Source organism: Alexandromys fortis, unplaced genomic scaffold (assembly GCF_014885135.2).
Source record: "Alexandromys fortis isolate MF-2015 unplaced genomic scaffold, M_Fortis_MF-2015_v1.1 scaffold_41, whole genome shotgun sequence".
NCBI classification, from domain to species: domain Eukaryota; kingdom Metazoa; phylum Chordata; class Mammalia; order Rodentia; family Cricetidae; genus Alexandromys; species Alexandromys fortis.
In genome coordinates, this window is record NW_026067923.1 from 12,688,520 (window position 1) to 12,703,515 (window position 14,996).

Below are 14,996 nucleotides of genomic sequence, written 5' to 3' on the forward strand. Positions count from 1 at the left end.
CTTTAGAAAACTTTCAATTCTCTCACCCTGTCTTTCAGTCAGCTATGTCCACCATTGACCCGTTCTCAGTGAGGCTTTCTGTGGAAGTTTTTATTTGACTGATTGTGCTTTTCAATTGTGTATTTTAGTTTTCTTTTCTTTTGTAGGCAAACATGTGTAAGCACACAATTTATTGAAATTGTTTCTACAAGAAGTACAGTGTAAAATTAAGAATATTAAAAATTTTAAACAAATTTAGTTTTCTTTTAATGTTTCTCTTTGTATAATTTCTTTCATATTTTATACAATTTTTTTTTTTACTTCGGCTGTTTGTGATCTGTTTGTCTTCACTGGTTTGCTTTCTTTGAGTTCTTTGAAAGCTCATCGAATTGACTCTACATAGGTAATTTTGTGGGATTGATAACTTTCTGAGAAGTCATGTTGTTATAGTTTTCATGTTTTTTTTCATAGTTACAATGAGTTTTTGCACCTGGCCTTATTTAGTTGTTTGCATTTTTATGTTAGCTGTATTCTTTCAGTTGAAGTATTTTCAATATTGAGTTATGTTGTGATAAAGCTGAGTTATGTAGTTCAGACATTTGATCCTCAGTTCTGAAACTCAGTGTGCTAGTGTGGTCTCTGTACTTGGTACCCCCAGAGTATGATACTTTTAAGTAATACATATTTTTATTCTTTGAGAATTTCATACAAGATATCTGAGGTGCATTTATCCTCATCATTCCCAGGTTCACTGCATCCTCCCTAACACTCTCAATTTTGTCTTTTTTAACAGAGAGGCAGAGAAAGAGGGAGGGAGGAAGAAAGGGAGGAAAGGAGGGAGGGAGGGAGGGAGGGAGGGAGGGAGGGAGGGAGAGAGAGAGGAAAGAGAGAAAGAGAGAGACCTTACACCAGATGTGTCATCCTCTGGTTCCTATAATCTTTATATTACTTGTGCCTTAGATAGTTATAGGGGCTGTAATGTAAATGTATTAATTGGGGTTTATGTCTGCATTTTCACCAGTTTAATTTTTGTAAGTATCTATGTCTTCTGCCACAAGAGACTTCTTTGATGAAAGGTTAGAGCTACACTTTTTTGTGGCTGTAAGGATATTTATTTAGAATACACTTAGAAATGCTGGTTTATAAAAGTGATAGCAGTGAGTTCTTAATCAAATATCCATGGCTAATGAAGCCATGGAACCTAGGTAAGTTTACAGTGAAGGCATAAATTTCCTCCTATTTACTGGTCCTTAAGTTCAATTAGGAAGCTATTGGTTACTCTTTACATATAAGAGCCACTTTTACACCTATCAGAATACCGTACTGGTGCATAAGTGTTATAACTGGTTAGAGCCAATGATTTCTGTTCTCCCCTGACAGCTTACGTAGCCCCTCCCCTGATACTATGAGAACTGGTCCTCAGGGAGGGGGCTTCCCCTTCAGATCCAGATCAATTCCTCCAAGTCCTGTGCCTGAAATGTGTGTTGTTGTCAACAATATGGTCTTAATTTCTTTTGCTGGAAGGCACGATGCACAACAGCAAAAGCCCATACTAATTTGGAGTCTTGGGACTCCCCTAACCAACAACTCACAAGGTTTTTCATGCCTGGCACTAGAGTTCTCATTTAGATCGTCTTGAGAAAGAACATTGGCTATGCTTGGCTACGTGCTGTGACATGGAGAGGTGAATAGGACCCCTTGTCCTCAGTGTCATCATGTCGGGGGAAAGGTGGTAAGTCATTACCTGGTGGTCCTCACAGACCTCAGATACTCACTGTACTTTTCTCCAGCTTCCTCAGGATACAGTCTTTTGGCTCTCCAGTTGCCTGTCCCTGCAGCACAGTGTGTGTGTGTGTGTGTGTGTGTGTGTGTGTGTGTGTGTGTGTAATGTACGCTTGCACACTTCCCTAGTGTGGTTCTTAATGCCCTGGCTTCAGCACATTGGTTCAGCTGAGCGCCTACTTCCTTCTTCCCTACACGAGACCCTAGTTGCTTAGTTTGTTTAGACTTCTTATCCCCTGCAGGAAAAAGAGATAACTTGTTGCACATTCTTTGGACTGTTTTCTTCCAGTGAGTTCCGCCGATGAAGCTTTTAACTTGCCATTTGACCTAGAGTGCTATCAATAAATTCTGTTTACACAAAACTATACTAACTTGAACATTTTTAGGGAAAGTTCTGTGTGATTCAGACGGGTGGCATTTTTAACTTCTTCATGTCTTCTCCGGGCCTGCCGAGTTTCTGCTCAGAGCTTCAGTCATTCTGAGGCTCCTTGAGCATGGGGAGTCACTTGTCTCTACTGCTATCAATATTGTGCCTTTTATTTTATCATTGTGAGCACAATGCCTTGCAATGTGGGTAGTTTTGAGTTTATCCTACTTGGAGTTTATTAAAGGACCCTGTTTTTTAATTCTATGTGTTGGAAAACTCCAAGTTTGAAGATCTTTTTTCTTTTCTCCACTTTAAAAAGAAATCACATGCATATTGGTTCGACCAAAAGTTTTCAAGTATCTTATGTTCTGTTTTCTTCCTTTCCCCTTCCCTTTTTATGCCCCAATACAAAAATGTCAAATGATCTTTCTTTTGCATGTCCCTTTCTGCAACTAAATTATTTGAGTGAAAATTTTAAAACCAACTTTCATGGTTTCCAGCACCAGGTCCTATTTGTTTTTACATTTAAAATTTTCTATTTCCTTATTGATGCTCTATCTAAGAAGATATTACAATCATATATATGTATATACTATACATATATGCATTAAATTCTCACACAGTTTTATGAAAAGTATACTGTTGGAACTGAAGACAGAAGTTAACATCAGACCGTTAATAGGTGATTTTAATGTTTCACTTTCTCGAAGGGACAAGGCATCTCAACTGAAAATAAGCAGAGAAACATTAGACTTAAATGATAAGAAACATCAGACACATCAAAAGGATTTTGCAGATATGTGTAGACTGACTATTCCATCTAAACAATAAGGAAGATGCATTCTACTCCGTATCCTACAGACACTTCTCCAATATGCCGTTTCCTGTGACTAAAAACAACTGTTGACGATTCAGAGAGAATGAACTGTCTCCATCAACCCTATCTGACCATAACGAAATAAGACTTAACATTGGCATCAGACAAATCTCTAGTAAGTACATACACTCATGAATATGAAACAGTTCATTATTGAATGGTCAAAGGAGAAATAAACCAAGAAATTTTAAAATTTCTGAAACTAAACTAAAATGAAAGTGCAGTATAGACAAAAGCCCAGCGATACATTCAAGGCAGTCATATGAGGAACATTTGCAGCTTTAAATGCCTACATAAAAAAGAAAGAAAAAGCACGAGTAAATGATTTAATGACACAACTCATACAAAAACAATAACAAATCAAACTCAAATCTAGTAGTTAGCAAGAAATAAAAAATTCAGAGCAAAAGTCGATGAAACAAAATAGCACAAAGAATCAATGAATATAAACACCTGTTCACAGAAATATAAAAAAGTTTGATAGGTCCTTGGGCCAACTAAAGGAAAGAAATGGATAACTCAAATTAACAGAACCAGAAAAGTACAGAGGAACTTGGCAACAGACACCAAAGAAACTCAGGATATACTTTAAAAACCTGTAGTGACAGCATTGAAAGTCTAAAAGAAACGGAGGAATTTCTAGAATCCTCCAAAGGACCAAAAATAAACCAAAAAGAGATGAACAATAAAAAACATAAGATATTTAAACAATAATAAAACCTTCTACATAAAAATCTCATATTCCTAGGTGTACTCACAGAATAATTCTACCAGACTTCAAAGAAAGTCAATAACCATTCCTTCTTAAATTATTTTTATAAATTAAAAAGAAAGAAGAACGAGCACTTCCAAGTGCCTACAAAGTTCATATTATTGTGATATGAAAAACCAGGTAAAGACACACAACAGAAGAAAATTACAGGCTAATATCGCTGATGAACATAAGTTCAAAAATGCCCAATAAAAAACTTGCCAACTGAATACAGACACGAATTAAAAAGATTGTTCACTATGACCAAGTTGCCTTTTTCCCAGAGATGTAAAGATGGTGCCACATATGCAAGTCAATCAATGTAATAAATTATATAAATTGACTTAAAGACAAAATTTAAATGATCATGTTAATAGATGCAGGAAACACCTTTGATAAAATCAAGTATGCCATTCAAGTGAACAAAATAGAACATCTGAGCAGGAGTATGTCTAATTATAGTCATCTAACATTTGACACAGTTTTCAAAAACACACACTGAAGAAAAGACAACTGGTGTGGGGAAAACTGGATATCCACTTGTAGCAGAATGAAATTAAACCCACATCTATTACCTTGCACAAAAACTAACTCCAAATGAATCAAGACCTAAATGTGAGCTCTGAAACATCGAATTTTCTGGAAGAAAATATAGGCAGCAAAGGATTGGCTGAATAGGACTCTGTTTGCCAGGAATTAAGGCCAACAACTGATAAGTGGGACTTCATAAAACTAAAGCTTCTGCACAGCCCAAGAAATAATCAGCTTGCTGAAAAGGAAGTCTCCTAAATGAGAGAGAATGTTTGCTAGCAATATATCAGAGGATTAATGCCCAGAATATATATATATATGGTTATGGATCTGGAAAGAAAGTTCTCAAAAGAACTAAAAATGACTAAGAAATATCTAAAAAATAATAAGTTCTTCATCCCCAGATTCTTCATCCCCAGAAATTATGGAAATGCAAATCAAAAAAATTCAAGATTTCATCTTGTCCTATTTAGAATGTGAAAATCAACAAAACAATTGAAAATAAACACTGGAGAGGATACTGGGGAAAGGGAGTTCTCATTCACTATTGCTGGGGTTTCAAGTTGGTCCAGTTATTCTGAAAGTTAATGTGGAGAACCATCATAAAGCTAAAATTAAGTCTACCATATGACCCAGCCATATTACTCCTTGGCATATGCCCAAAGGACTTAATGTCTGACTGTACACACACGTTCTCAGCCATGTTCATTGGTGCTCTCCTCACAATAGCAAGGAAATGAATGCAGCCTAAGTGTGCTTCAGCTGATGAGTAGATAAGGAAAAATTCTGTAGGTATATTTTGTGGAATGCTACTCTGTTTTAAAGAAAAAAAATGAAATTATGACATGTTCCGGTAAATGGTTGGTACTAAATGGGTAGTATTAGAAAAGATTATGTTTAGTGAGGCAACTCAGAGCGAGAAAGACAAATGTTACATGTTCTCTCTCATATGTGGCTCCTAACTCCATACCTGCAATGTGAGTGTCCAGTGTACAGTCTAGAGGAACCTCAGAAACCAAGAAAGTAAGTGTGTGTGGCTAGGGTATAGAGGGACAGAGAGACTAGTAAGGTATAAGTGATCTAAAGAGGGAAATAAGGAAAATGTGAGGATGTTTTAATTAGGACTGAGGAGAAGGGTAAAATAATAACAAGTATGTCTAAATAAATGATACTGAGTTATATTATCTATGTATCTAAAATTATATATAATACATATAAGTCTGTGTATACATGCATACGGTTTAAATGAAATTTTCCCACCTGGACTAAAATGTTTCTCCCTAATGTTATTGACTATCTAACATAAAAATCCACTAACAGGCACAAGAAGCCCTCTATCAAGTTTCTGGTCAAGATTGTTCAATTGTTCAAGTTTGACTCACAAAGCATTATTGACTATTGCTGTTGCCCTCTACTGTCTTTCTATGGCTTAAGTTAAGTTTCTGTTACTGAAGATATCATTAACTTCAGACACAAGACCTGAAGGATCTGAGCTGCATCTAACCTGAAAGCCTTGAAGATAGCATGCAAGCATCCAAAAAGGGAAGCAACCAGCACTCCTACCTATCTTGATGCCTGTGAACCACAACAATAGCCAGCATGGCATGACAGTCATAAGGGTTTAGTAACAACACACCCATATCTCATATGTAACCAGCAGCTCCCTAATTGAACTGCTCAACAAGAGGGTAATCAATGACCTAGGGGTAATTAAGACTTGGATCTTGGATAAGAACATCCAACCACCACTTTTTGGAAACAGCTAATCTCCTGTTCTCTAAATATTTACAGTGAATTTTTCCACTTCAAATGATCCAAACAACAATGATTATTTACATGTGTGCCCACTTGCTTAAATTTTAGTTGATTCCAGATGTGATCAAGTTGAAAACCAACATTAACCATGACAATGTAATTACTTTAATTTCAAAAGATAGAAAAATTGAAGTAAGAATAAAGAAAAATCATTCCAAAAATATTTGGAGAATTCCAAAAAATATTTGGAGAATCAAAGATCTGTGTTTTTCTAATACCCGAAAATGAAGAAACAAAGAGGACTTACAGAAAATCTGCTCAATGAAATTAAGTAAAAGCTTCTTTAATTCTAGAAAATGCATGGATGCTTATATACTGAAGACTTATAGAATTACAACCAGACATGACCAAGAATGCTATTCACTATGGCATTATTAAGGCCAAATATTCAAAGTTAATGGACAAACATAGTATTTAATTACTGTAAGAGAAACCATCAAGTCACTTCAAATGATGTTTAAGGAAAGTTTCATTGGACTAAGAACAGAGAGCCTACAAGCTAGGAGAGAATGGAAGGACAGATTTTGAACTGAGGGAAAAGAAATTTTGTACTGAGAGAAAATAAATTCTAATCAAGGTTAATATGCTTAAAAAGGACACCTTTCAGAAATGGTAGTCAAATATAGACTTTCTCAGAGAAACAAAAATAGAGATTTCACAACCACTAGACTAGTATTACATCCCATACTTAAGGAAGTAGATGAAAGAAAACTATTAGCATGGATTCTGTTAAAGTATATCTCCTGTTGGAAAATCAAGGAAATGACTATTATAAGTTCATACCTTTAAATAATACCTTGAATGTAAATGGTTTAACTTCTCCAATTAAAAGACACATACATCAGGCATGGTATGCAGTCCTGTACATTCAGCACTTCTGAGGCTAAGGCAGAAGAATCTTTAATTTGTGGCTTGCATGAGCTATACAGTGGAACTATATCTCTACATTAATTAATTAAAATTACAGAGTTGCTGAGTGAATTAAAAAAAATAAAACCCAACAACACACTGTCGACAAGAAACTCCTTATGAGCTAGTTTGTTTTAAAGATAAGTACTCTAGGAAAAAATATAAGACAAAAATGAATATAACTAGAAAAAGAAACACATAACCAGTACTATACAAATACAAAGAATTATTTGGGATTGCTATGAAAATGATACACCAAGAACTTAGAAAAATCTAGAAATAGACAAATGTATGGAAACATGTGATTAACCAAAGCTGAACAATGAGTACATGAAACACCTAAATTCCCAGCATCAAGTAATAACACTAACTCAGTAATACAAGGTCTTGCAACAACAAAAAGCCCAGGACTGAATGGCTTTACTGATGAATTCACCACTTTTCTATAAAACTCAACTGAATAAGTACTTATGGAGCACCTAAGGCAGTCACAATGCATAGTACTCTCTCTGATTTCTGTTCCCACAGAACCAGCATCTGTTCAGAAGCCAAATCTAAGGCATGGAATATTGCAGAGCAAACTATTGGAGCAGGGGGGCTTGTGGAGACACAAAAGAAAATTTCTTTTTCCTTCTAAATCTCCACTAAACGATTGTTTTCAAGCAATTGAGTGTTTACAGACAAAGTTATTCCATCCATCTCTCCTAGGACTCAAGTTTGATAGTCTATAACATACTTGAAGTGCTTTTCAATAAAAAGAAATAAAAATGGGCCTGATACAAAGAGTTTTGATATTTGTACTAGAAAATATCATCCCTATTATAAGATTGCAGCAGGCCTAAAAAGCATTGTAAACATCCCTGACTGGCTGTGTAAGCATTTTAATTAGTACTAACACTTTCCTTGGGAATGAGACATTCCCAAGTCAAAATCTGCTATTGTCTGGAACTTCCTAAGGCCAGAGAAGTGAAAGGAGACATTACACTGGAGGGAACTAGATGGCAGACTGGTTTGGAAACCCTAGAAAATATACATACATTCCCAGAAACAATGCTGACTGGAGTGCACCCTTAGTCCTGCTCTATTGCTTGCACACACTTGGGAATCATGACCAGGCTTCAGGTTTCTGCTGGCTCTGCTTGTCTGTGCTCAGTTTGAAGAGGCCTTGGTGGAAATCGTATATTGATGGTTTTTCCTTCCCACCCAGGAAGCACTTCAGTTGCAGGTGATGCTGTAGTATTTATTCCTCTTGATGCTTGCCAGTAGACATGCCTGCCCCCCACGGTTTCATCACCTCTTTCCTTTGAAGTATGATTTCCTTCTGTTTTCAGAGATCTTTCCACTCTGTTTCCTTTTCTCAGTTCTCTGAGCATTTCCCTTCTTGTTTGTCTCAGGTCACGATCCTAGCTCCTCCCTCCTGTTATGGAGCCGTTCACTCTCATCTCAGCAGCTGGAGGGCTGCCTCTTGTCCTATTGCACACGGACTGCCAACTCCAGCAGCACCATGGTCAGCCAGGCATTTCCACCCAACAGGTTTGTAGCTCACTCTTCCACATTTCATGTGAACACCACTCTCAGCCAAAAAATTGTTCAGCCTGTACTCAGTTTTGAGATGTGTTGGCTGGGTCTTGACATAAGGCCTTTTTTGGGGGGCCCATCCCATAGCCACTAGATGCCTTATTATATGATGAAGTTCATACACCAATTTTTGGGAATGAGAGGGCCTGCGGTTTTAATTTTCCTGGGACTTTTCCTATTTTTCTCTCAGCATTTTCACCTCTTATAATTTCTCTGCGGTGGGTCAACTGATGCTCAGAGGAGAATCCCAAAAGAACACTGTTCTGCTGTAGGCCTACAGCCCAGTATTTTTTATGATGTGTTGGTGATTTGCTGTGACTGTAATATTTGTCACCACCTTTGCTCCATCCGCTCTGATAATCTGACAGCTGTTTTTCAAAACGTCATAGCATAGGAATTTTCTCTAGGCACAACGTTCTTGGTTGTGTCTGGAAGAAGGGTGCTCAGGTGGTGAGGCGACCTTTCCTCCCATCTCTGGTACTGCTTGTCAGCTGCTCCATGGGGACCCTTGCATTGACTCTCTACCCGCTCAGCAGCTGCTCCACTACCACAAGGCACATGATGTGGCCAGTGTGCATCCCATTCGGCACCCCTAGCGCTGTTCCTTTACTGCTGCTGGTGCTGTGGCTGCCAGGCATGGGTGTGTTTACCAAACCTCAAAAAAAAAAAAACAAAAAAAAAAAAAAAACAAAAAAAAACAATCTAATCTACCTTGGACTGTTCCAAATGATTAAACGATTGAAAAGGAAGAAACTCTTCCAAATGATGACAATAATATCCCATTTATAAAAACCATATAAGTAAAACAAGAAAACTATAAAGCAATATCCCTAATTACCACTGATATAAAAACAGTAAATAGGATACAGCTAAATCAATTCAGCAGAACTGTGAAAGGATCCTTCACCGGGATAAAGGTGGTTTAATTCCAAGGAATGTAAGCATGCAATATATCCCATCAATAGAATGAAGACTGAAATTTACATAATAATTTCAATAAGTATATGAAAAGAATTCAACAATATTCAGTATTTTTAAAGATAAAAACTGTAAATTAGGCATAGCAGTATCAAATCCCAACATTACCAGAGCTCTACATTAAAAAAAACACAGACAACATCTTACTGCATTGGGGAAGCTCAAAGCCCTTCTTCTAAGCCAGGGTATGACACAAAGACATCTGTCCCCACTCAACACAGTACTAGAAATTTTAGCAAGAATAGTTAGGCAAAGAAAAGAGTTAAAGGCAAACAAACAGGAAGGTGTTCTCCTTTTTTTTTTTACACTCAGAAAAACCTAACGTCCTAACCAAAAAATGGTTAGAAACAAGAGCATTCAGTAGTAAATTTGTAGATGAGAAAAGAAACACACAAAAATCAGTAGGTTTTCTATACAGCGACACAAATACAATGACGAGGAAAGTATACCAGCAGTACTATCCATAGCAGACAAAACAACTTAGGACACCCAGGAACAAACAACTAAAAAAGGGAAAGAATTCTCTAATTATAAACAGTTTGGGGGCAGGAAAGATGACTCGGAGGTTAAGAGCACTAGCTGCTATTACAAATGACTAGGATTTAGTTCCTGGTACCTTCATGACAGTTCACAAATACGCAACTGGCTTTTGTAGCTACCTGGAATATGTGTGTATATACATATAGACAGGTGACACTTATACACAGAAGATACAAAAATAATCTCAAAAAGCTGACAATGAGACAAATTGAAAGAATTCACCAAGGATAGAAACAACTCTCTTGTTTTTCTGTTGGAGGAGTTAATATTACTGAACTCCCATATTCTCCAAAGCAATTGAGATATTCAATACTATCTTCATCAAAATATCAATGGCATTCTTCAGAGAACTAGGCAAAGTAACAATTAAATTCATATGGAAGCAAAAGATAGCCCAGAGTATACAAAGCAATTTTGAACAAAATGAATTCAGACATCAGAATACTTTATTTCAAGACATATACAAATCTATCATAACTGGCATAAAATGAAGAGAACAGTAGAAGGCAATAGAGATCCTAGAAATGTATTTCCCCAGCTGTAGACAATGACTCTTGGCACAGCTGTAGGAATGTAAGCACTGGAAGAAGGATAGCTTTTACATTATGTTATTACTGGACAATGGGTTACATACAAATGACCAGCCAAAACCTTTTAATTTTCACCCTATATAAAAATAGACCCTCACACCTACTTTATAGTTGCTTTGGTGTGAGGAGATATTCTTCAGGCTATTGAAAGAGTAATATGGAAAATAACTCAGGCAGAAAACCTTGACTTACAATCTGTATAGGACAGTCTACAAAATATGCTAGGACAATGGTGTAACAGTACTTGTGGGAGTAGCCAACCAATGTTTGATTTGACTTAAAGCTAACTTCACAAGATGGAACCCATACATGCCAATACTTGAGTAACCAAGAACCAGAAACTGGATAGTCTACAGATAGACCTAGAGTAATACCAATTACTACTGACCTAAAAGCAAAACAAAAATCAATAAACTGATTCCTAATTACATTCTTCTATACTCGTAGATCAGTGCTTTACCCAATCACCATTAGTGAAGCTTCCTCCAGCAGCAAATGGGAACAGATGCAGAGACCCCAGCCAGAAATTATGCAAAGAGAGAGTCTGAGTTGGAAGGATCTACCAAATCCCTCCCCTCACTGCTCAGGGAATTCCCACAGAAGAGGAGGTGGAAAGGTTTTAAGAGCCATAGGGGACTGAGGACACCCTGAAAACAAGTCCTATTGACTCAACTAAGCAAGGTGCATAGGAGCTCTCGGACACTGAAGCAGCAAATGCAGGGAGTACCCAGGTTTGTAATAGGTCCTTTACATATCTATTATTAGTAAATACTTAGTAGTAAAAAACTAGTGGGCTTCTGATTTTTGTGCCTACTCTTGGGACTTCCTTCCTCTTGTTGGGTTGTTTTATATTTTATTTTGCATTGTTTTGTTGTCATCTCTTAGAAGTCTTCTTTTCGAATGAGAGACAGAAAGGAATGGATCCAAAGGGAAAAGGATGTGGAGAGTAACTGGGAGGAGTGGAAGGGGAGAAACTCTAATCAGTATATTCTGTATAAAAAAAGGATATCTTCAATAAAAGAAAAAAGGATGGATTATCTGCTTCTATTGAAGTTCTGAAAATTTAAAAAGATTAGAAGAAAACAGAAGTGATACTTCAAGACAATGGTAGAGGCAATGGTTTTCTGAATAAGACCTCAAAAGCACAAAAAAAAAATACATGCAAAAATTGAAAAGCTGCATGTAGAAAGGAAATAGAAGTAAAAAAGAATCTACAAAAATGAGAAAAAATATTTCTAGCAGCTCTGTGACAGTGTGTCATATGTAGAAGATAAAGTGACTCAACAGAATATTAAAACTATAATCAGTTATTGGCCAAATACCCCCAGAGTCACTTCTCAATGGAATTAAAACTACTGATCATAGAAGAGATGCAAATCAAAACTAGAGTGAGCTATTTTGCATCACTTAGAATGGCTGTTGTATAAAAAGAAACAACAAATGTTGGCAAGGATGTGGAGAAAGAACTCTCTCATGATATTGGTGTGTATAGTATTGTACATCATGAAGAATACTATGGGAGTTCATAAAATACCAACTTATCTGCAGCATAATTAAGTAAGCCCACACTTGAGCATATACCTGACGGTAATGAAATAATTGTAACATAGATTGGTAGACTCTCTTATTAACTGCATTAGTATTACATTATCAGGTTGTGGAACTGACCCTGGTACTCTCAAGGAGATGAATGTATGAAGATACTGTGCTCCATAATGGAGTACTTTCTAAACATTAGGAAATATTAAATGCTATATCAATTGCTACAAAATTCATGGAACTAGAGGAGCATGGTAAATTAAATATGCCAGTTATAGAATGACACATTTTTCTCATATGTGAAAACTAAAAATATTTACCCGAAAACAGGGTTGCTAGAAATTTGGGAGAATAGGGGAGAAAGGCTGTATGTTTTAAGGCATGCAAACATATATAGAAATAGAGTGTTTATCCCATTAATACATACAAATATATGCTAATTAAATAACTTGAAAAGCACAAAAAACTAAAAGAGAAGCAGCTACAGATGTTCATACATTTCAAGGGGATTAAGTATAAAACTGCATGTTGAATTACATAATCCAGGTAAGGGAATTTAACTGGGACATGGAAAGGGTATTAAAGAAGGAGAGTGAAAGAGAAGGGATAAATACTAAGACAATTTTAAATATTTAATAAACATAAGGAAACATTATTTTATGTTTACTTTAAATTACACACACACATACATATATATAGTGTATAAATATATGTGTATCATTTGAATGAAGTGACACCACTTTGGGTGATACTGCCACCCCCAAGAGCCATTGACTATCAAATAAAAATCCAAGTACTAGGCATGGGAACCATCCCTTCAAGTGTTGATCAGGGGAATCAGAGACGGTAGAAAAAAATATAGACTATTGCGATTGTCCATGGTTGCCTGACAGAACAAGAAGGTAAAACTCTATTGCTCTCGGAAAAACATACTAGTGCATAAGACTTAGAGGGGTTGATCTTGAGCTGACCTGGATGCCTCTTCTAGGACTAGCTCTCATGGTATTGGAAGATGCTATATAACCTGCCAATGAGAACACCAGTCAATGGCCCAGCTATAGAGCCTGAGAACCACAATGGCCAACATGACAAGTTATCTCCAAGTACCCGGTACAATTGTGACATTTATATCTAAGGGCCAACCACCAGATGTCTGCTCAGATTTAAAGCTCAATTAATAGGAAGGAATTCATGCCTGGTACTGCAAACCTTGTCAACTAGCCATGGCTGGTGAGTTCATGGACCCTAAATGAGAAAATACTACTGTTGAAATAGGAGCGGCGGGGCTGCGTCCCCAGCACCCTGGCTGCCGGCTAGTTTATGCCTGAAATAACAACACACAAACTGTATTCATTTAAAGAACTGCTTGGCCCATTTCTATTTATCCTCTTCTCGGCTAACTCTCACACCTGGACTATCCCATTTCTAATAATTCGTGTAAGCACCCCAAGGTGCGCTTACCGGGAAGATTCTAACCTATGTCCATCTTGGTTCGGAGCTTCATCACGTGTGCCTCAGAGAGCAGAGCTATCGGGAGAGCGGAAGCATGGCGTCTCTGCTCTAGAGCACAGAGCTGTCGAGTCTCTCCGAGAGCAGAGCAGAGTCTGCCTGAGGAGTCTTACCTCACTTCCTCCTGTTTACTCCTTCCACCTACGTTTTAACCTATCAGGGCAAGCAGTTTCTTGATTTAATTAACCAATGAAATCAACAGATTGATATGACACTCCCACATCATACTACTGCCATCTTCTTAGTATAATTTCTCCCATCAAAAGAACTTAGTTTTGCAGCAGAAAGGCATGACTGGTGAAAACGCAGACAGCATCTGATCATGGGGTGCCCAGCATTAATTGATAGATCTATATCACAACTGCTAACTTCACTTAAGGTGAAGGGGACATTGCAGTGGACAGAGAAGAAGATTGCAAAACTGAGGATCTTTTATATGTGACAAGAAGGTTGCACCTGTGAAATTTCAAAAATAGATTGCTTAAAGAAGACCTGAACAAGGACTAGACCAGTTGACGTGACAACATGGATGGGGGAAATTTCATACAGTTCTATTCCCAGATAAAGATCTATAGACAATTAATAACTATAGTCTTCCCCGGGATCAGGACCCTGTTATGTTATCTAAATTCCAAGTAGTCAGCCCTAAACAAATCACATATGAACAACACTGACTAGATTCTGCAGCTGTATTTATATGTAGTGTGTAACACACACGTGTGTGTAACAAAAACTAAAGACTGGGTTGTAAATTTGAGAGGAGGGTACTGGAAGAAGTTGCAGGTAGGAATGATGCAAATATAGTATTCATGCATGGAATATTCAAATAAAAAACCAAAATACGCCGGGCGATGGTGGCGCACGCCTTTAATCCCAGCACTCGGGAGGCAGAGGCAGGCGGATCTCTGTGAGTTCGAGACCAGCCTGGTCTACAGAGCTAGTGCCAGGACAGGCTCCAAAGCCACAGAGAAACCCTGTCTCGAAAAAACAAACAAACAAACAAAAAAACAAAACAAAAAAAAAACAAAATGCACAAATCTGCATTATAGAATTGAGTAAGCAAAACTTTCCCCCTTGTTTTAAATTGTCTGTAATTATTTGTTTCTAAGCTAGCATAATTGTTATTTGTCCATATATATTTATTTTATTTATTAAAATAAATCATTTAATAATGAGGAAATAGAATGTAAAAAGGCATTCCGAGAGGTGTGTAGTATACATACTGTGCTCTTTCTTTTTTGTCAACTTGAC